We start from the raw sequence: 24,267 nt of genomic DNA, 5'->3' as shown, positions 1-24,267 counted from the left end.
GAGATCCATTGTAACTTATCATTTCATGTGGGACTCTGTATTGACAAATAATATTTCTCTCGATAAAGAGTGCTACATGTTTTGCAGTGAGTTTAGCGTATGATTGCGCTTCGACCCACTTTGTGAAGTAATCAATTGCTACTAGAATATATTCGTGGCCTCCCGTTTTTGGGGGAGTGATTTTGCCAATGATGTCAATTCCCCATGTAGAGAATGGCCATGGCGATGTGTGGGTGTAGAGCAAGGATGGAGGGACATGTTGTAAATTGGCATAAATTTGGCACTTAGGGCATCTTTTTACGTATTGATGGCAATCCTTATTCATTGTAGTCCAATAATATCCTTATCGCATTATCTTTTAGACTAACATTTTACCATTTATATGAGTGCCACAGATTCCTTAATGGACTATTCTCATTGCTCTTTGTGCATCCTTCTTTCCTACACATAGGAGAGCTCGACCCTTAGTTACTCTTTTATGTAGCCCGTTGTCTATGAGTACATATTGGGAAGCCAAAAGCCTTAATGCTCCTTTTGCTCTTTTGTCATCATGAGGAGGGTATTCTCCTTTGGGGACATAATTGAGTATGTCCGTGTACCACGGTTCTTCTTCTTCTTCTTCTTCTTCTTCTTCTTCTTCTTGGACTACTTCGTTGTCTTCTATAGCCTGGACGTATGCTGGTTTGTGCCTTTTTTCTATAGTTAGAGGCATTTGCTCGATTTTCGTGGGAATCCTAACCATTGAGGCTAATCTTGCCAAGGCATCAGCAAATTGATTTTCCTCTCTAGGTAGATATGTATATTCTACCTTGTCTAATTGATCGGTAAGAGTTTCCAGATAGGTTTGATAAGGGGCTAGGCTTTCGCTCCTTACTTTCCACCTTTTAAATATCTGATTGATAATCAAAGAAGAGTCTCCAAATATCCTTAACTTTTTCACTCCCAATGCCAAAGCTGTTTCAAGGCCTACCACGCATGCTTCATATTTAGCAGCATTGTTGGTAATGTCGAAATCAAGCTTTATGGAGATTGGGACATGCTCTTCTTTAGGTGATACTAGCAGTACTCCAACGCCACATCCCTTTTGGTTTGAGGCTCCGTTGAAGTACAAGGTCCAAGTATCATCTTCAGTAACCATTAGGTCTTCGTCTGGAAATTCACTATCTTGTATTGGCGTCAAGTCTTCTATTGGAAAATCTACTAGGAAGTCTGACACCACGGATCCTTTGATAACTTTTTGTGGCATAAACTTTACATCAAACTGGGCTAGATTGACTATCCATCTTGATATGCGTCCATTGAGTGTAGATTTCTCGAATAGATACTTGAGTGGATCTAATCGGGAGACTACGAAGACGGTATGCACTAGCATGTAATGTCTTAACTTTGTTGTGGCCCACACCAAGGCAAGACACAACTTCTCGAGCGGTGTATAGCGTGCTTCGTATTCGAGCATCTTCTTGCTTAGGTAGTAGATTGCGTTCTCTTTGCCTTCTACTTCTTGCGCTAGCATAGCTCCCATTGACATGATTGCTTTGACTAAACCCAAGAGCTTGCCTGAGGTGACTCCAAAAGCACACTTAGATGGATTCAACCTCATATTATATTTTCTTAGCCTTTCAAAAAATTTCCTTAAGGCTACTTGATGGCCTGAACGGTCTTTTGATTTTACAATCATGTCGTCGACATATACTTCGACTTCTTTGTGCATCATGTCATGGAGTAAGGCAGTTGCTGCACGTTGGTAAGTAGCACCCGCGTTTTTCAACCCGAATGGCATTACCGTGTAGCAGTTAGTGCCCCATGGTGTTATAAAAGTTGTCTTCTCCATGTCTTCTTCTGCCATGAGAATCTAGTTGTAACCCGCGTACCCATCCATGAACAAGAGAAGCGCGTGATTTGCCCTGTTATCTACCAGAATATCGATGTGTGGCAAAGGGATGTCGTCCTTTGGACTTGCCTTATTTAGATCTCGATAGTCGACACACATTCTTACCCTTCCGTCTTTCTCCGGAACTGGGACGACGTTGGCGACCCATTCGGGGTATTAAAATACCTTGATGAAACCTGCATTTATTTGTTTTTGAACTTCTTCTTTTATTTTAAGAGCTACGTCAGGTTTCATTCGACGTAACTTTTGTTTTACAGGTTTCATTCCTGGAATTAGTGGTATAGTTTGTTGAGCTATTTCTCTACTAATGCGTGGCATATCTTCATATGACCAAGCAAATACATCGATAAATTCTTTAAGTAAGTTAATTAAATCGGTTCTTTCTTGTTTATTCAGTGTTAATCCGATTTTTACTTCTCTTTTATGAGTTGAATCATTTGATATATCAACTTTCTCAGTTTCTTCAATTACCGGTGTTTTCTTTTCGAGTGTTTCCATTGCTTTAATAATTTCTTTGTCTTTTTCATTGTTAGTTAAGCAATGCTCGTCATCTTGGGTTAGAGAAAAACACGGGAAGTAAGGAGAATGAGAAATATTATTATACTCTGAGATCATTACATCAAAGAGTGATATGTCCTCAGGGACTATCCTAGGAGAAGAAATAGGAGGGGGAGGTGTTACTACTAAAGATTTAGAAGACTCTAGAGGGAAAGACTCTGAATCAGGCTCTGACTCAGACGACTCCTCAAACATTGGTCCTTGCCCTGTCGTGATGGATATCTTCCTTCTGCTTGGAGTAGTCACTTTGATAGTCTTGCGCCACCCTTGTAGTGATCCTTCAGCGGGAGTAATTAGCTTCGAGGGATCGAAGTTTTCACTTTGTATGACTGTTTGAATGAGCGAGGAGTTATCCTCTTTACAAGTTGGCTCGTTCTTTTCTCGCCCAAACAGTAATCCCATGACGTTGAAGTCGAAGCATGGGGGTGCTTTATCCTTGTGGATAGGAGTTGGGATTTCATCAGTGAAGTAGCAATCCAAATCTCGAATCCCGATTGTCTTATGCTGTTTACAAAAAATGGCTCAGGAAATTCATGGCATGAATAGTCCTCTCCTTCTTTTATAAACTGACCTTTAAGTGTAAGAGGGTACTGATCCATTGGGATTGCTTTCTTTTGAATGCGATTATCCCTACGTGCTTTTGACTTTTCTTGGGCTCGCTTGAGATCTTTCCGAGTCAGTTCGAAACCAAGTCCGAAAGTGTCTAACTTAGGGAGGCCAGGTGACTCCAGCAGTTTTGCCATTCCTTTCTTCTTTCCTAGGGTCATCCTAGGAAAGTGTCCTTGTTTCTTCAGCATGGCATTGACAATCATGTTGGAATGGGGGTCATGGCAAAGAGGGGTCCTTTCATCCTCCTGGATTAAGGAGACTTCTTCGTTAAAGCCCCATAAATCTTCATCATCCTCGTCGTGCTCCACATTAATAATTGGATTCTCTATAGATTTGATCCTCATAGGCGAAGCATCGTTGGTGATTGGAATTCCACCAACTATGGCTTTTACTTGTTGGTGGAGAGATGAAGGGACGACCTTTAGATTATGAAGCCAAGGGCGTCCCAACAACAAGTTGAATGAAGCTTTATTATCTAATACTTGGAAAGTAGTAGCATGTTCTTTTGCTCCTGCCGTTACATTTAGGGTAATCTTGCCAAGAGCTTGATGACGAGTGTTATCGTAGGCTCTTATTCCTTGTGTAGACGGAGTTAAATCTTCGTCCCTTATGCCGAGCATCCTCGCAGTTCTAAGTGGGCAGACGTTGATGGCTGATCCATTGTCTACAAGAGTCATGGGAACATTCATCCTCTTGCAGACTACTGTGAGGTTTAATGCCTTGTAATGTTTATCACCTTCTAGGGGTAAATCTTTGTTAGAAAAGGTGATCAAATTAATCAGATTAGGAAGGTCACTTGTGAGGATGTTGGCTAGTCCCTCAGGAGTAGTGTTAGAGTCTATCCCAATTTTGTCCAAGGCATTCATTACAGCCAACCTATGTTCTCGAGATGTTGCCAGAAGTTTCCATACAGTCATCTCAACTTTTGTCTTCTTAAACTGCTTAACGATATCATTGTCTTCAATGATAGGTACGGGAACTTGTTGTGTGGTTGGCATAGGCTGTGTTAAAACGGGAGGTTGCATTCTCCCGGATCTTGTGAGGACGTCTATCGATGAGTATTCTTCAGCCTAAATGTCATCCGTGGTGTATGAAATAGAAGGTGTAGGTCCTACTACTTCCTTTAGATAGACATCTTCTTAATCACTGTCCCAAACTCCATTAATGGTTACAACCTCTTCTTGTTGAACTTGGACTAGTTTTTTTTCGTCAATCCTTTTCTGAACCAAATCCTTGAATTTGAAACAGTTTTCTATAGTGTGACCCCCTGATTGATAATACTGACAGTAATATCTATCTTTCCTTTTCAACGATTCGAATGGTCTCGGTTCGAGAGGTTTGATCTCGCCACTCTCGGAGAGCATTTCAAACATTTGTGCATATGGGATCCCAATTGGAGTGTAGATTCTATTGCTCTTCTTGGGTCTTTCAGTGACTTGTAAAGGAAAATGCTTTGCCTTATAAGTCGTTCTCACTGGTGTGAATTCTCTTTTAGGTTCATCTTTCGGAAGTGGAATCTCATCATATTTCTTTTGGAATTCGTTCATAGCTTTGAGAGCTTCACGTAGTAGATGCAATACCTCCCTCATAGACAGTGTGAGCAATTGTATTTCTTCCTTACTTGCCGGTTCTGGAAGATCATCCTTGACATCGAAAAAGATTTCCTCTTCTTTTTCTATGACACAGATTTCTTTGACAGGTCTAATGAGAGATGAGGGGTCAACCTCGTTTTCCTCATCAGAGATAGCCAGGGTATGAGCGAGAGGTGCATTGTCAATGCTTGGCTTCTTACTGGCAGGGGGCAACGACAGCTGGTTGTTGTCGAATAAGTCTTGGATAGCTTCCTTAAGCTTCCAACAGTTTTCGGTGAGATGACGCCTACCTTGGTGATACTTGTAGTGTGAATTGGGGTTCCAATTAGCCGACCTCTTCTCAACTGGTGGGTCTCCAAATGATCCAATATGAGTTATAAGACCTTTTGCATTTAATCGATCAAATGCGGTGTCATAACTCATACCAATAGGAGTGAAGTTCCTCCTAAATGGTTTCTTTTGTCCTTGATTGTTCATAGCAAGGACTTCTCTTAAATTAAAAGTGCTAACGTTGTTTGAGTGGGCAGTTTTGGAAGAAGAAGAAGGATTTTCGTTCTTCTTTACTTTCCAGCCACTGTTGGAGTTATTGTTGGAAGCTTTTAACTTAGCCAAGTCATCTTCAATATTGATCCCAATGTCATAAACGACTTTGAAGGTATGGAGATTATTTTGATACTTGAGATGCTTGGAATAATTTTCTTGAAGATTTTTTATGAACACTCTCACAGATTCTTTTTCACTTGGCACCTCAATCATCTTAGCTGAGGTTTCCCTCCATTTGTTAAAGAAAGAGGTGAATCCTTCATTCTATTTCTGCTTGAGGATTTCAAGTTCCCTATGGTCAGTCTCGACTTGAATGTTGCACTTGTACCTATCAATGAAAGCGTTTGCTATGGACTCCTAGGTAGAGGTCTTTTCTTTCTCGAGAGAAAAGAACCATTGTTGGCAAACGGTTTCGAGAGATAGTGAGAACAGAGAGGGGAAAACTTTCTTATCGATACCCTAAATACTCATTATTGTTTCGAATGCTCTTAAATGAAAGTAAGGGTTGTTAGTTGCTCTAAATTTTGGGATGTCGTTGGCGTTGAACTTCTGCGGAAGAAGATCTTTGTCCACCGAGACCCCTTGTGATGTAAGCTCTTGAAACTTGTAGTCGCTAGACAACTTGCTTAAACTCTCTTGCATGAGGTCCATCTGTTGTTGCTTCACGGGATTATCGATCTTGAGTGCGAGAAGCTTCAGTGTCTCAGTTATGGTAGCCAATTGGTTCTTAAGATCATTAACTTCTTTTTGTGTTGCCATTATAGTCTTAGCTTTCCTCTTACGAGCTATGGGTTTGTCGAAAAGTTGGACTTGTACGAAGAGGTTGTGTTTGATTAACCGTCCTTCCTTTCTTGACCACGCGCTGTAAATAAACCATTTTGCGTTTTAATTATTTGACTCGAATCAACTTGACTTTACGGTTTATTTTAAGGAAGAAGAAAAAAAAGAAAAGAAAAGGGTGCATATTTTTGGCAAAAATAATGTACATATTTTTAGGCAACTAAGTATAATAATTTTTTTTATTAGAGGATTAATATCCGACTTACCCCCTTAAAAAAAATGACGGAAAAAACGCGCACACATGACTTTCTTAAACATGGTCAAAGTATGTGTATTGGTGTGTGCGTTGAGTGTAAGTGGAATGCTTGGACTCTTGTGTAAGACCATGGGACTTAGTTCCTAAACTCGATCATTGACTCAAATAAATACTATTGATAGCAAAATTTAACCGAATTAGTTAGAAAACTGATTAATTAGACTCTAGGTGATGACTCGACCAATAATTCGAACTGTCGGCCAAACGACAGGACTGGCGTCGCACTGTGGAGCTTGGCGTTAGACGACAGAGCTGTCGTCAGGCGCTACACTCCATAGTGTGGCGCTACAGCTCAAATCTTGGCGCCAATATTGGAGCTTCGATCTGGGACTGTTTTCGGTATTATTAGTCAATTGGGTATGCCTAAAGTCGTACTAGGTCAATTCCGATTAAAATATTAGACTTTATTGACTCAATTTAATTAATTAATTAATTAGGCAAAGTTGTTTAAGTCATTAATTTAGTCTCAACACAAGTCAACAAACGGTTAAGAGAAACATAGAATTTATATGCACAACAAATAATGCACAATTAGTCAAGTAGGCACAATATGATGCAATGCGTTTGCAACCTAACCATGGCTCTAGTTCTCTAAAGTTCGGAATATGGGTTAGTTAATAGAGGGTCCATGGTTAATTGTCCGGATGCACCGCGCGGAAGCCTAACCGTTAAGGGTTGGCGCGAGTGGATGGGACACCGCGAGTTTAGAAAAACTCGCTTCCATGGTTTGGTGAATTCAACATCTCGGATGAACCCTTTGTTGCACGGAACGTAAAATCGGGTAGATGGAGCATGAATTCCCAGAGGGTTATGTCCATATGTAGAACACATATGAGTTTAAGAAAAGTGAGAAAAAATTCAATCAGGAAGAAGGATCGAGCAAACAATACGAAAAACCGGTCGAAATTAGAACGCATATTTCGGGCTCGGTATTGGGGGAAATTGGCGCCAGCAAACAGAGACTGGCGCCAACTTTTAACTGTAGCGCCTAGCGCCAATGCTGGCGTCTGACGCTACGACTAAAATGCTGGCACCAAGCTCTGGCCCCTGACGCTACTTCCCACATGCCTCAGCAGCTTTCTGTGCTCGATAAAATTTTCCAGTTTCACGCAGTGTTATTTTGGTCCTAGTTGTGAAAGATATTTCTTTAATTTCCTACGTGTAAAATCCTATGTTTTTAACTCATTACGGATGGTCTTTCTAATGAGATCTTTTTTATTCATATGACAATAATATTAATCAAAATTACGCACATGAAATATTTAGAACTTTTCGAGTCTCATCCACTCATTCGAAATCATTGCCGAAACAAATTCAGGAATTAAAATAGAAATTCTCCCAAGCGGAGTCGCCAAAAACTGTAGGGAATATTTCAAGCGTTAACCCCTAGTTTCAACCCCACTGTGATCATACACTAAAGTACGGTGGCGTCCAAAAGGGAAGAAGATAGAGCAAAAGAGTCGCCAACAAGTTTTAGGAACTTGTAAACCGTTCATAGGATGAAGGTTACACCCCTTAACGATCCAAGAGATCGTCAACTCCATAAGGTCTTAAACCAAGTAAGGGTTCAGGGATGATGTTACAAATCTATCCTAAAAGAGATTGAACCTACCCTAATAATAGGCCTCTACTTTATTCTGATCGTATTCATGTGCGCTTTCTGATTAACATGCAATCAATAGGTTTAACCCTAAGCCGTTTTATCTATGTTGGTTGAATTTAATGCACAAATAAACTATTATTGGCTATCACTTGAATTATAATCACAAATAACCCTAGCAAGATTATTAAATATCTTATTAAGCGTGATTACAAGTACCAAATTCCCTTTAAACATGCATAAAAGGTGTGATCAAGCAATAAATATAAATATCAAGCAACATAATAATAATCAATAAATTATCAATCATTAGAATAAACATGAATAATAATCATAAATAAAATAATCATCATCAAAATAATAATATTCATAATCATCATAAATTATAACAATTATAATCATGTTCATGTTAATATTAAAGCATAATAAAAATAGCAAGATCCTAGGCATGATACTAACAAGATTAATAACAAACCCTAGCATGTCACTTAGCAATAAAAATCAAATATTTAACCTTAACATGATACTAACATGAATAAATATAAGGAAGAACATAGGAAGCATCGCAACAATCATATTTAATATTAAAATTACCCTAGACATGATACTAGGAATTATAATAACAATGTAAACATGATTTATACATCATAACATCAATTAAAACTATTAAAGCACTTACTTTGATGCTCCGTACCTCTTTCTAATAACAAAATACACACGTTAGTAACTTCAAAGAAAATAATAAACAAAACAATTAAATTAAATAATTGAAATAGAGATTTGGGACCAAACCCTCATAAATTAAACCTTTCACGTCTAGAGCGAATGCAACTTCGAATATGGCTAGGTGTTTCTAGATCTTGCGAATGCAGAATTTTGTATGCAAAAACAAAGTTTAGAGAAAGAAAGAAAGAAAGATGAATGAGAGAAGAGAATGATTGTAGGCAAATGCTAATTAAAACTGATTGTAGATGAGAACTCGTGAATGATGAGAATTGGTGAATAATTGGTGAATGAAAACGGAGCATTTAATACGTTATTTATAAAGAAAATCAGCCAAAAGAGATAAAATATCAAAACAGAGTCTGACGCACAAAAAATAGAGCTGGCGCAAATCCTGACTAATTGGCGCAAGGAACCAACACTAGCGTTAAGCGCCAATGGCTAGCGCCAGGCGCCAGGCCTGGTTCTAGGCGCCAATGCCTGGGGTTAGGCGCCAAGCCTGTTTTTAATGCGTTTTCGAAAATCAGATAAGTTTGCCGTACTGGAGGATAAAATCATATAATTTCCTCGAAAATGCTATTTGATTTTAATTAAAACTCTGAAAAGTCAAAAGTCAATTTATTAATGCTAATTGAATAAGGAAAAAAAAGAACCTTCTAGAAGATTCTAGAAGACTAAAACCATTCCTAATTGCATTAGGAATGATAAATCATATTAGGCCCTCCTCTAGATCATTGGGCCGCATATAAGGCTCAAAACGGGCCCAGTTTAATAAATTGGCCATAACTTCCTCAATATTCATCGGAATTGGGCTTATAATATATCGTTGGAAAGGTCTTTGCAAGCCCCATCCAAGTACACTACTATTGGACCCATATCATAGACCAACCAAACTGGATTGGCTGTTTTCGTAAAATAAGTTTTCAAAAACAGAGAGAAGAGAAAAGAAATTAAAACTATCCGCAACACTAAACTTTCCACACTTTCGCTTCATTCGATTATGGTTCGACGTGAAAGGTACTCATCATTGGGTTTGGTTTTGGGGAGACACAAATGGGTGTCTACACCAAGTATATACGTTTGATGCTGTCTCTCAAGGTGCAAAGGTTAATTCATCCTACACTATCCTAGTTGACTCAATAATGAAAGTATGTAGGTATCTTAGGCACGAAGGCTAAGCACTTCATACTTTGTGATGCAATGATGATTGATCTTGATATGACAAAGCATGCTTCAGCGTTGTGTTAAGATTTCATGACAAAGGGTTCATAAGGGAAGGACTATTTGGTCATGTATTTGTGCAATGTGTGAAAGTGACACTAAGTTTCGGCCGCAAGAGCTAAGTGTGTGGAAAGATGTTATTTTTAGAAGAGTCAAATAAAAGTGACTCTTAGGCTGGGTAAGCTAATGATGTAAGGATCAAGCCCCCAAGTCTAGATCTAAGTAGATAGGGATGAGCATTGGAGATCCCTTGATATGATCGATTATGGACGTAAATATGAATGCACTTTTATTAAGGCCGCACCTCAATGTGAGGTTGTCTACGTATCCATTAGGAATCAGGCCGAACGTAGCTCTAGCCGAACCTCGCACAAGTATGTGTATACCTCAAAAAGGTCTTTTTAAGGGTTGTAACGTGGTTAGGCTAAAGGTTGAAGAAGAAGGGGATAAAGACTCAAGAACCTAGATAAGCCTCCAACCCAAGGTGTGCAACCTTGCTTTTGAATCTTTGTATTTTTATGCTTGAGGGTTTTAAATATTTTTTTTTCTTTTGCATTTTTTTTTATTTTGAACCTTTTTTTATAAGTGTGGGCAATCCCGATCATTGATATGTCTATATTATATAATATTTTACCCCATTCCTTTGGTCATAATTAGTAGTGTTTTTGGATCTTTAGTGCCATTTTTATTACTAATTGGTTTTTTCTAGTGTTTTCGTAGATTTGGTTGACTTTTGTTGGGATTTTAACTTTTTGGAGCATTTTCCCGAGATATTATGGAACAACTACGAGCATTGGAGAAGCACGACCAGTTTTTATAGCCCAGGGCCGGTTAGAGCCATCGAACCTGTGATTAAGGGCTTGGTATATGTGATACCGGGGCATTTGGCCCAAGTATTCAAGACCCGAAGAGGAATTTTTTTTTTTTTAAGAATACTACATGAAGGGGGGTTGAATTGTAGTATGAGAGATTAGCCAAACTTTTTGCGGAATTAAAATTAAGTTAACTAAAGAGCTGAAAGATTAACTAAAGGAACTAAAGAATGCCAGAGAGATTTTACGTTGAAAACTCCTTGGCCCTAACAAGGAGAAAAACCACGACCACTTAGGATTTTGGGAAAATAATCTTCACTATAATAGGGAAAATGATCCTATTACAAGCTAATGACTCAAACTCAAGTTCCTCTACGAACTTGAGACCCTAAGGAACATGTCACCCAACTTGTTACTCTTCTCTTCTCTTTCTCTCTTCTCACTTCTCTGTTCTCTCTTCTCTTTCACTTCTCTTTCTCACTTCTCTTTCTCATACACAAACGTTCACTCGAACTTCCCCATTCCCCAAATTACAACTCGATAAATAAACAAACTCTAGTATAAGAACATTAAGCCCACTCTAATGAACTTGTGTTGAATTGACACTTGACTCGATTTGAAGCTTGAAAACTTATGTGAGCAAGGGTGAGTTTTTCCTTCTGAAATTAATGGCTATTTATAGATCAATAAACGCTTTGGAAAATCCTCTTTGTGTAGCAATTCCATTACGCCACTACTCCAACCCACAAAGAAGATCATGTTCTTAAAATAAAGGAAACATGAACTCCTCAATGTGCAAGACCATGACTTGAAGAAAATCATGGAGGAGTAGGCCGCAAGTTTTTAGAAAACGTGGGAGATTTTATTTGCAAAAGATATTTTTAGAAAATCAGAAATAAAATCTTTTTGGTTAAGAAAAAGATAATCGTTAAAAACCTAACCACTTTCCTAAAAACCAGCATGCACAATTTTATCTTTTTAGACCAATTCCACACAGATTTTTCAAGTGCTAATTATTCTCTTATACTTACATAAATCCTAGAATATAAAATATATTTTAGTCTTCATGTTCTCAGATGAAGCTTCTACTTCGAGGCTTCTGTTCCTTGGAAGAAACTTCTCTTCTCTTGATGAGGCTTCTTCTCTTAAGCTTCTGTTCCCTGAGGGAACCATCTCTTCTCTAGTCTTCATTTCTGAAGCGCCAGTTCCTGTGAGGGAACTCTTCCATATGGATAGCTCTGCTTCTGGCCTTCTTGTTCCTCATGGTATTTTTACAAGACACTTCATTCTCCTAGTCTTTGTAACTAAGTACACACTTAAACAATCAAGCACTTATTAGTTTGTAAGTAAGTGAGGTTGTGTCATCATCAAAATCATTAAGTCCATTAATATTCCCCCTTTTTGATGATGACAAACAAACCAAACTTACTTACAAGGAAACAGAGATAATCCATTTTATTCCTAATAAAAAGAAAATGCAAAAACAAGATATAATGCAGAATGGAAACTAAGTTAAGGAAATAAAAACAATGCATAAATAAATAACTTAAGGAAAAACTGAAAAATTTGTATATACATTATACCTGCTTGTAGAGATTAGGCAGCTTGTGAAGATTTCAAACAGAGACCATAGAATGATTAAGTTTCCTTGATAGTTTGCATCCTTTTCCCCCTTTTGGCATTATCAAAAACTAACATACAAGAATATAGTATACCATAACACAACACCATCTAGTGGTTTAGTGTTAAGACAAGAAGCATGTATAGAGAGAAAACATTCACAAAGCATATAGGCAAAAGAAACATAGATTATAATCATCCAAAACCGATTTAAAACATCGGCCAAATGTACCAAATTTGCAAGTTTGCCAAAAGAAATTTAAAAGTGTCCAAAATATTACAGATCGTAATAAAAATTGTTCCGAAAAGTAGATAAAATGTAAGTTTCATCAACATAAAAAGGCTGCAGAGAAAGGTAGGTTAAGAAGCAATGCTCTGGTCATCATCAACAACAAGATCCTCCAGCTTCTTGCTGATTTGAGACACTATGTCCTTCACAATGGACTGTCTCCCCTGTTCTAAGCACTTGACCAGTTCCTTCACATCAGCATCTAGAGTGAGCACACTCTTCTTCAATTCCTCCATCTTCACCTTTGAATCCTCTTGTTCCTTCAGCACCTTCAGGAGCATATCCTTCATCTCTTTGACATCCTCGCTGGGAACCTTAAGTGGGGAACTGAAAGCTGCAAAACATGTACCTGCAGATGCATACTTGCCCGAAATAGGAGAGCTTGTGACTTTCTGCAAATCCTCTTGCACCCTTGAGATATCAATGCAAATGGGGGCAGAGGTCTCCTTTTTCTTCATCAACCTCAAGCTCTTCCTTTTCTTCCTTCCCCCTGTCTCAGTCACTTCCTCAACCACCTTTTCCTCTTCCTCCTCCTGAACATCCTGTACCACACCCTCTATTATGCCAATATCTCTCTCTTCTTCCCCCTCAACTATGGCACCTACTTCCTTTGTCCTTTTATCCTTTTCCTCCAGCACAACCTCCAAAAATCCATCTACAACCTTCATCTTATGGTTTTCAAGGAAAATAGGCTGCATGTACTCGGTGTTTTTGAGGGGTAGGGGTTCTTTATCAGCAAAGGAGATACCAAAGCTTTCAAAAACATAGGTAAGTAGGTTACCATATCCCACCTTCCATCCTTTTGGAACACAATGAGAAAGGTTTTGGATCATGATGGAGGGAAAGTTAATTTGGATCTTTTTGGCTAGGCAGTAGATGAGAACATAGTCAAGCTTGTTGGCACTGTCTCTCTTTTGGGTGCGAGGGAAAAGATCAGTGAAAACAAATTTTAGCAGAATTTTGTCAAGAGGGGTTAGGTCATTGTGATTTATGTAGGTTTCCTCCGGGTCTCCACCTAGAAACTCTACTATCTCATCAATATTTTCATCAGGTTGAGGGTTCCTTATCACATTTCTTTTAAAATACAAGTCATATCCAGTATTAGGAACATCAAACAACTCAGCCAAGTACATCGCATCAAACTCAATTTCTTTTTCATACACACAGCAACGAATAACACCTTTAGAGTATTTGAAACTTTTGCGAAAATACCTCATAGCATTAACATACATACTCCGATTAAAGCATACACTCAACAAATTCACCCAATTTTGAGCCTCAATTAAATCAAGCAGTTCATACAACTTAACAGACTTACACCAAGGAAGATTAATAGCCAAACCTGTCATAAAGTGATTACTAATCTTCTCTTGCCTTTTCATGGCTGCTGGCTTGTCCCGGTAATTGACCCCTAGTTCCGGAGCACTTTCATCTTCTTCTTCTTGCATGTCATCGGACTTCCTTTTTCAAGAAGACTGGGATTCGGTAGTTGAATCCACTTTTGGAAGCTCTTGGTCTTCAATGGGATTAATTTCCGGTGGGATTTCCATGGTAATTTCTGGAATTGGGTTTGTGTTTAAGTCAACTTCAATTTGGATTTTTGGAGAGGTAGACATTGGAGAGTAATTTTGATCGGGGTGATGAGAGAGAAGGTAATTTTTGTGTGGTGTAAATTTTGGTGAGTCTGACATCTTTTATGGTGGAGGTAAATTGGTGAAGTGAGGTGTCGTTTGGGAGGTGAAGTGAATTTAGTTGATTTGACACTCTTATTTATTGCTTAGTGAAACATAAACCGTGTTTTATGAGAGTATTGCACTTGGGATACTTTTGAACAAAGGATAATGATGAATATTAGATGCATTCATCAGAATTTTGTGTTTAGATAAAAAATTGGAATTTTGAGAATTGGATAAACACAAAAACTTTATCTCTTGAACTTTATCAATAAAGAACACTTGCAAATACAACTTGATACACGGAACAAATCAACAAGGCTCATGCAACCAATTTTGGACTTTTCATATTCTATGACTTTCAAATTTACATGCCGCTAGTAAATATTACTCCTTCTCATAACCCGTCTTAACTATGTAATTAAACATATAACACTTGTGTACAGTATACGACAGATTAAGCATGTCAGTTTGAGCTTCATACTTGAGGGAACTTGATGCATTTTTCTCAGTATAACTTAATCATCCCAAGTTCCATTCTCATCTTCTCATGCCTTTCTCTATTAAAGGGTTTTGTTAATATATCTGCAATTTTATTGTCAGTTTGGCAGAAATCTAATTTAATCAAACCCTTTTCAACATTATCCTTAAGGAAATGATGCCTTATATGAATATGCTTAACTCTTGAATGATTGACTGGATCTTTGGATATGGAAATTGCAGTAGTGTTATCACAATAGATAGTAATGCAATTAAATTTAATACCAAAGTCACGTAACTGTTGTTTTATCCAAAGAACATGAGAGTAACAAGCAGCTGCTGCTACATACTCAGCCTCCACAGTAGACAATGCAACAGTATTTTGTTTCTTGGAACCCCAAGAAACTAGACAAGAGCCAAGGAACTGAACCATACCTGAGGTGCTTTTACTATTGATTAGGTCACCTGCATAGTCAGAATCTGTGAATCCTCTAAGCATAAAGTCATCACTTCTAGGATAGAACAGACACAGGTCATCTGTTCCTTTGAGGTATCTCAAAATTCTCTTAACAACTGTTAGATGTGATTCTTTAGGGTTATACTGAAATCTAGCACACAATCCAACACTAAAAGAAATGTCAGGCCTACTAGCTGTTAGATATAGCAATGAACCAACTCTGTAAGTGGTTTGGTCCACACTTGTTCCTTGTGGATCCTAATCAAGTCTTGTTGCTGTTCCCATAGGTGTATGATTTGTCTTGGCATTCTCCATGTTGTACTTCTTTAGAAGTTCCTTGACATACTTCTGTTGGTGAATCATTATTCCTTCAGCTGTTCGCTTTATTTGAAGTCCAAAGAAGAAATTCAATTCACCCATCATACTCATCTCAAATTCACAACCCATTAGCTCAGCAAAGTACTTGCACAAACCATTGTTAGTAGCACCAAATATAATATCATCTACATAGATCTGTACAACTAACAAATCAGTTCCTCGAGATTTAAGAAAAATAGTCTTGTCTACTTTTCTTCTTTTGAAATCATTTTTCAGTAGAAACTTTGAAAGCCTTTCATACCAGGCTCTTGGAGCTTGTTTGAGCCTGTAGAGAGCTTTATCAAGCTTAAAAACATGATTTGGAAATTTAAGATTTTCGAAACCTGGAGGTTGTTCAACAAACACCTCCTCATTTAAGCAACCATTTAGAAAAGCACATTTCACATCCATTTGATAGAGTTTGAAACCCATAAAAGAAGCAAAAGCCACTAGGATTCTAATAGCTTCTAATCTAGCTACAGGAGCAAAGGTTTCATCGAAATCAATACCTTCTTGTTGGTTGTAGCCCTTCACAACCAATCTAGCCTTGTTCCTTACTATGGTGCCATGTTCATCAAGCTTGTTCTTGAACACCCATTTGAGCCCAATCACTTTCTTTCCCTTAGGCTTTGGCTCAAGGTGCCAGACTTTGTTCCTTTTGAACTCATTGAGTTCCTCTTGCATGGCCACTATCCAATCAGCATCTCCCAAGGCTTCTTGATGATTTCTTGGCTCTAAAATGGACATAAATGCATGGAATGCGCAGTAGTTCCTCATTTGTGATCTTGTTTGAGTTCCTTTTCCTATATCACTGATAATTAGATCAGTTGGATGGGAGCCTTGATACTTGAATGGCCTGGGTTGAAATTCCCTTGCTGGAACTCCAATTTGAGGAGCTTCTGGTTCGGTTCCTTTTGCTTCTTCTGCTTGTTCCTCATTCACCTGTTCATCTGGTTGAGGAACCTCTCCATTTTCTTGATGTTCCTCTTCTGGAGTAGGCTGCTTTTCTTTGGTTTGCTTTTGAGTCTTTTCTTCATCCCTGTCTCTTATCAATCAAATTTCAAAATCATTATCATCTTCTAGTTCCTGCACACTCACAAATTGGTTAACTTCATCAAAGATTATATGAATGCTTTCCTCAACACACATTGAGCTTTTATTATAAACTCTATAAAACTTGCTATCAGAGGCATGTCCTAGAAATATAGCCTCTTCACTTCTTTCATCAAATTTCCCTAGGTTTTTCTTACCATTCTTATGTACAAAGCACTTACAACCAGAGGCTCTAAGATGAGATATGTTTGGCTTCCGTCCCCTGAATAGTTCATAGGGAGTCTTGTTGATGATACTTCTGATTGTTACCCGGTTAAGAATGTAACATGCTGTATTCACGGCTTCAGCCCAGAAGTTCCTTGGCAATCCACTTGCAATCAGCATCGTTCTAGCCATTTCCTCAAGGGTTCGATTCTTCCTTTCTACCACTCCATTCTGTTGGGGAGTCCTTGGAGCTGAGAAATTATGATTCATGCCATTTTTCCTGCAAAACTCATCGAATCTTGAGTTCTCAAATTCAGTTCCGTGATCTGATATGAGATGGACTATGGAGTGACCACTGATTTTTTGTATTTTCTTGGCAAAAGCAACTAACTCGTTAAAATTTTCATCTTTACTAGAAAGAAAAATAACCCAAGTGAATCTGGAATAACCATCAATAATAACCAAAACATATTTCTTGGCACTCCTTATTTGAATTCTCATGGGACCACACAAATCCATATGGATTAATTCCAAAGGCTTTGTAGTGCTCACCATTTTCTTCAATTTAAAATATGAGCGAACATGCTTTCCTTTCACACATGCATCACAAACTTTGTTCTGTAGGAACTTTATAATAGAAAGTCCCACAACCAAGTTCCTTTACCTTAGCTTGTCCAGTAATGAAAATCTAGCATGTCCAAAACGTTTATGCCATAGCAGGGGATAATCTTCAACAACACTCAGACATGTAAGGTTGTTCCTTAAGATTAAGTTGAGGTCAACTGTATAAGTGTTCCCTCTTCTAGTTCCTTCTAGAACAACCTTTCCTGACTTGTTGTTGATGATGTTGCAAGAGTTAGAAGTAAAACTTACAGAATTTCCTTTATCACAGAATTGTGATATACTAAGCAAATTGTGCATTAAGCCCTCGACCAGGAACACATTATCAATGGAATGAGATTTTGATCTACCAATTTTGCATTTTCCAATGATCTCGCCCTTCTTATTATCCCCAAAGGTTACTGTTCCTCCAGGGTAGTCTTCTAGTGAGAGGAATTTTGATTTATCACCTGTCATATGCTTTAAATAACCGCTGTCGAGATACCACGAGTTGTTCCCCCTTACTAGGACCTGCAAGAAACTAAGCATTAGGATCAGGAACCCAGGTTTCCTTGGGTTCCTTAGACGTGGATGCAATATCAGTTTTCTTGACCCACACTTGTTTTACATTTCTTTTATCAGCTTCTTCTCTTACCCTACACTGTCCATAGAGATGTCCATTCTTACCACAAAAAGTACATACCTTCATGCTAGGAAGCTCAACATATTTCTTTTGCTTACCTTTCCTCTTGGTCATATAACCAAGGCCTTCAGTTCTTTTTCCTTGAGCTTCAGCTATACACTTAGGTATGACTTTTGGGTCAATACTTCTATCCTTTCTATCATTCAGTTCTGACTCAAGTTGATCCTTTTGGGGTTTTAAAGTAGAAAGCTCATTTTTCAGATTTTCAAAATCAACATTGAATTTAAGCAACTGATCGCTTGAGGAACTGCTAGAACTGATATCAGAATTTATGAGCTTATACTGAGTTAATTCAACATTCAGAAGAATAATTTCATTCTTAATTCTATCAGCTATCTCAGTTATGTGTTTGTATTTACAATCAAGTTCTCTTAGTTTGCTTTGAGACTTGGCATAGGTTGTTTCCAACCAAGCACCATGTTCTTTGCAAACCTTAAGAGCTTTTTCACATTTATTCAATTTCACACAAGTGTTTCTAAAGAATTCTTCTTCTTCTAGACATATATCTATCAAGACATCTTTAGAGAGAGTTTTAAGCTGTTTAGGATCAAGAAATACCTCTTTCTGGAGTTCCTCAAGGTAAGCCTTTTCATCATCTGATCTGGCCATCAAAAAGAGATTGGCCGTCTCCTCTTCTAGTTGGTCATCATCTTCTTCTTCACTTTCTAAGTCTCCCCAGGCTACTATCATGGCCTTCCTCATGTCTGACTTTTGATAGTTTGCTTTGCTAAATTTTTCTCTTCCCTGTTCCTTAGCCTTTCCTTTCCCTTTATCATTTTCCTAAAGGGGACAATCTCTGATAAAGTGATCTGGGGATCCACACTTGTGGCAGCTGTTGTCAGGCTTTAAATTTGAGGTCTTTTTCTCGAAGATCCTTGAGGTTCGGCCTTTCTTGAACATCTTTTTGAACCTTCGCACAATTAGGGCAGCCTCATCCTCGTCCACTTCCGAGTCTTCCTCCTCATCAGCCTTAAGAGCCAATCCCTTGTTCTTCATGGGTTCATTGTTGACTCCAAGGTGTAGCTCATGAGTCATAAGAGAACCTGCTAGTTGTTCAATATTGGACTTTGAAAGTCCTTCGTTTCTTGAAGGGCTGTCACCTTAGCTCACCATCTCTCATCTTGTGGAAGACTTCTAAGAACCTTCGTAACCTGCTCATCTGTAGGAATCTTTCTACCAAGGGAAACCAACTCATTTATGATGTTAGTAAAACGGGTTAGCATCTCTTGAACGGTTTCCTTAGGCTGCATCTCAAATCTTTCATACTTAGACATAAGTAGATCGATTTTTTAGCGTTTAACCTTATTAGTTCCTTCATGAGTAATCTATAGCAAATCCCAGATTTCCTTAGCGTTCTTGCACCCCATAACACGATTGTGTTCGTGAGGTCCAAGTCCATAGTGGAGCAATTTCACAGCCATAACATTAATTTCCATTTTATCAAAGTCCTCTTTTTCATATTCAGACATAGGCTTAGGGATTACCTCATTCTGAGCATTAGTTTTGGTGACTTTGAAATCACCAACCTCGATGACCCTCCAGACTTGGTAGTTCTCTGGCTTGATAAAGATCTTCATGCGGTTCTTCCAGTAAGTATAGAACTTGCCGTTGAACATAGGAGGCCTTTGAGTTGAGTATCCTTCCTCGAGCTTTTCATGAGTATTCGATTTCTCCAAGACCTTTCTTCTTCAGGGTTTCCTGATTTTCCTAGAAGTTAGGCTCTGATACCAATTGTTTTTTTAAAGAATACTACAAGAAGGGGGGGTTGGATTGTAGTATGAGAGATTAGCAAAACTTTTGCGGAATTAAAATTAAGTTAGCTAAAGGAATTGAAAGATTAACTAAAGGAACTAAAGAATGCAAGAGAGATTTTACGTGAAAAACTCCTTGGCACTAACAAGAAGAAAAACCACGACCACTTGGGATTTTGGGAAAAGAATCTTCACTATAATAGGGCAAATGATCCTATTACAAGCTAACGACTCAAACTCAAGTTCCTCTATGAACTTGAGACCCTAAAGAACAAGTCACCCAACTTGTTACTCTTCTCTTCTATTTCTCTCTTCTCACTTCACACTTCTCTTTCACTTCTCTTTTTCACTTCTCTTTCTCATACACAAACGTTCACTCGAACTTCCCCATTCCCCAAATTACAACGTGAAAAATAAACAAACTCTAGTATTAGAACATTAAGCACACTCTAATGAACTTGTGTGGAATTGACACTTGACTCGATTTGAAGCTTGAAAACTTATGTGAGCAAGGGTGAGTTTTTCCTTCTGAAATTAATGGATGTTTATAGATCAATAAACGCTTTGGAAAATCCTCTTTGTGCAGCAATTCCATTACGCCACTACTCCAAACCACAAAGAAGATCATGTTCCTAAAATAAAGGAAACATGAACTCCTCAATGTGCAAGACCATGACTTGAAGAAAATCAGAGAGGAGTAGGCCGCAAGTTTTTAAAAAACGTGGGAGATTTTATTTACAGAAGATATTTTTAGAAAATTAGAAATAAAATCTTTTTGGTTAAGAAAAAGATAATCGTTAAAAACTTAACCACTTTCCTAAAAACTAGCATGCACAATTTTATCTTTTTAGACCAATTCCACACAGATTTTTCGAGTGCTAATTATTATCTTATAGTTACATAAATCCTAGAAAATAAAATATATTTTAGTCTTCATGTTCTCAGATGAAGGTTCTACTCCGAGGCTTCTGTTCCATGGGAGGAACTTCTCTTCTCTTGATGAGGCTTCTTCTCTGAAGCTTCTGTTCCCTAAGGGAACCATCTCTTCTCTAGTCTTCATTTCTGAAGCGCTAGTTCCTGTGAGGGAACTCTTTCATATGGATAGCTCTGCTTCTAGCCTTCTTGTTCCTCATGGTATTTTTACAAGACACTTCATTCTCATAGTCTTTGTAACTGAGTACACACTTAAACAATCAAGCACTTATTAGTTTGTAAGTAAGTGAGGTTGTGTCATCATCAAAATCATTAAGTCCAACAAAAATCTATATTTGATCGAAGAATTGAAGCTCAATCAAAGTCCAAATATTGGCCCAAGAGTGCCGCCCGGCCAAAGAAGCTGGCGCCCGGAGGCGCGCTCAGCCGGGCGAGGGAAGCAAGGCTTGCGCCCAAACTCGCGCCCGGCCGGACGCGAGGAAATGTACCTGAAGGAAAAAGGCGCGCCCGATCGGGCGCGTGTTATTATTAGGGGTTAATTATTGACGTTTAAGTTTGTTTTAGTTTAGGATTCTCGCTTAGTATAAAAACTTTTCCGTAAAGCGAGTTTAGGATCCTCTTTTACTCTTTATTAATTCTTTCTTAGATTTTCTCTCTCTACTTAGCTTTTTGATTAGTTTTCTATTTATCTCTTATACTTTGTTCTGAACTCTATTCTTAATTCCAGATTTCTTTGGTAACGATTTCTTTCCTCTTAATCTTAATTATTTATGTTTATTCTTTTGATCATTTCTTGTTTTATTAATTTGACTTGTTTAGGTTTAATTATGTTTGAGTAGTTCTATTTCTAGGGTTTATGGGGATCCGTAAATAATATGAAGGGGTAATTTATTGTTGTTAATTGTCAATGCTAGATTAATTTCCTGTTGATTGATTTAATGCTCTGTGACTAGATTTGCACAAAACTTTTATGCATGAGTTTGACAATATTGATTCGAGATTCGAGAGATGAGAATTGATGTTTAGGTCTAGTTTTAATAGGCAGGTTAATTTATAAATGGTTAAGTCAAGATTAGAGAGATGAGATTTAATACCGATAAATTAATTGTGTGATTGTAATACGTAGCGAAAGCCCTTTATAATCTGATTAATGTATGCATTGATTATTATGTTTTACCCTGGAATATTATTTGTTGGTGAAGCTATGCCCTAGGCCTTTTAATTCATTGTTTTCTCCTTATTCTTAATCTTCGTAGTTTAGTTTCTTTTGATTATAATATTTTGGTTACTTCATAATCTAGATTATATTAGTTAATTAGGCATAAAAAGACTTGTTTCCCTGTGGATTTGACCCTACTTCCCTATCTTTTATTAGTTAGTGGTTTTAGGAATTACTTTTGATTAGGTGATACGACTTTAGCCTGTAAAAATTTGGCGCCGTTGCCAGGGAAACGGTTTTATTTTTATTTCTGATTATTTTTGTAGTCTAGGTTATTTCTTTTTGCCTCAAAGAACATTAGTTCTTTAAGGTAAGTCTCATATTTGCTTTTAGTGTTTTTTGTTTATGCCAAGGTGTTCCAGATCAGGTTACATCCCATTCGATCCTAAGATCGAACGATCCTTCCATAGACAGAAGAATCTTTACAGGCAAATTCTGGCGGATTCTGGTGATAATAATAATCACCGAGATCCTCCAATTGATTCTAGCAATTCAGAGTTATCATCAGGTCCTGAATCAGAGATGACGGCTCCAAAGAAGCTTAATGATTACTCACAACCAAAGCTTATAGATTTTCCACACCTTACTCCCACTCCAGCTCTTGATGGGGTACAATTTGAGATTAAACCTCAATTTATAACAATGATAGAAAGGAAGCAATTTAGTGGAGCTAAGGGTGAAGACCCAAATCTTCATATTGCAGACTATTGTCAATATTGTAATACCATCAAGCAAGCTGGGGTCACACAAGACCAAATCAGGGAGATTCTCTTTCCTTTTTCTTTGACTGGAAAAGCTAAATTATGGTTTAATGGATTTAATAGAACTGTACTTGGTATAACTGACTGGGAAAATCTTGTTTTGAATTTTTATGACAAAATTATCCTATAAAGAGAACAGTTGTACTACGGAGTGCAATTCAGAACTTTGCCCAAGAAGTCGATGAAACTTTATATGAGGCTTGGGAGATGTTAAAGGACCTACAAATAGAATGCCCCCACCATAATTTGGCACAATGGCAGTTAATCCAAGCCTTTTACAATGGCATTGGAAATTCATCTAGAATAATCTTAGATTCTACAGTTAGTGGGAGGTTTATGAATCTTAATGTTGATGATGCAGGTCAAGTTATCGAAGATATGGCGATACATAATTCCCAATATGGGAATCCTAGAGGCTTTGCTATCAAGGGGAAGCATAATGTTGACTCTGTATCCTTTTTGCAAGCTCAATTAACCTCTATCTGCCAGAAATTAGATAATCTTAGCACTGCTAATGTAGCTAATGTTTCTGCAATTAATAATAATGCTAATGAGGCTTTATGTTAAATGTGGAATTTTAGGTCATTAGGAACAAAATTGTAGGAGTTCCGTGGAGCAAGTTAATGCCTTTCAAGCTTATAGGCAGAATAACCCATACTCTAATACCTATAATCCTGGGTACCGGAACCATTCGTACCTTTCCTACCGAAGAACTAAGGTTTCGTGTTTTTGATGAGAATATATTTGATTTTATCGATTTTTGGGGTAAAAGGGTAAGGTAATGTAGTGAGGTAAGTTAGGGAGATTGTGCTAAAATTTGAAGTAATTTTGAACTTGGTGGGTTCATTGTGGTGCTCTCATTATTAGTGGATGTTGAACCCACTGTCGTCATGTTTTGAAACTGCCATCTTTGGTGGGTTCAATAATCCCGAGAATGATATTGGATAATAAGCCCACGTTAGAACGCACCGAGCACAAATTTCAAGAATGAATTCAAGAGGTGCGGGCGTGCCATACAGGGGCGCGGGTGTGCCATGGGTCCGCGCGGTCGCGTGCGACACTTGCGCGGACACGCAGCCAGATCGTGCGGCCGTGCACCAAGCCAGGATGAAGCAGTATTTTTCTTTCTTTTCCTCATTTCCCCTTCTTCACTATCATACTAGACCGCACCTTTCTCACTCTATATAAACACCGAAACCCTAATATCTTTCCTCATCAAATTTCATCATCAAATCTTCTAAATTCCATCAAAAATCATCAAAAACTTTCTACAAATTCATCATTTTCAACAAAAGTCATACTACTTTCCTCCATTTTAATCTCCAATATCTTTCCTCCATTGTTAAATCAATTTGGGACTTTTCGTTGTTTAGGCATTTGGTGGCCAAAACTTGTTCAATCTTGCTTCTTGTATGGTAAAATCATCTTCTTTTACTCTTAATTGAATTATTATATCATATTGTTGCAAGAATTAGATTGTTTATTGTTGTATAGTAGTAGTATGTGCTTTAATGATTTGGAT

General features: G+C 37.9%; 1 non-coding gene across 1 annotated transcript; it reads right to left on the bottom strand.

The window, feature by feature from the left end:
* Positions 1–22,886: 22,886 nt before the first annotated feature.
* Positions 22,887–22,993, bottom strand: LOC145641354 (small nucleolar RNA R71). Its single transcript, XR_014115390.1, has one exon. It is a non-coding gene; the product is annotated as a small nucleolar RNA R71 (small nucleolar RNA).
* Between the last annotated feature and the right edge of the window lie 1,274 nt (positions 22,994–24,267).

The sequence above is a fragment of the Chenopodium album genome, chromosome 7 (assembly GCF_948465745.1).
Source record: "Chenopodium album chromosome 7, dcCheAlbu1.1, whole genome shotgun sequence".
Lineage (NCBI taxonomy): Eukaryota > Viridiplantae > Streptophyta > Magnoliopsida > Caryophyllales > Amaranthaceae > Chenopodium > Chenopodium album.
The sequence above is the reverse complement of the archived record's forward strand: the minus strand, read 5'-3'. Positions and strand labels throughout refer to the sequence as shown.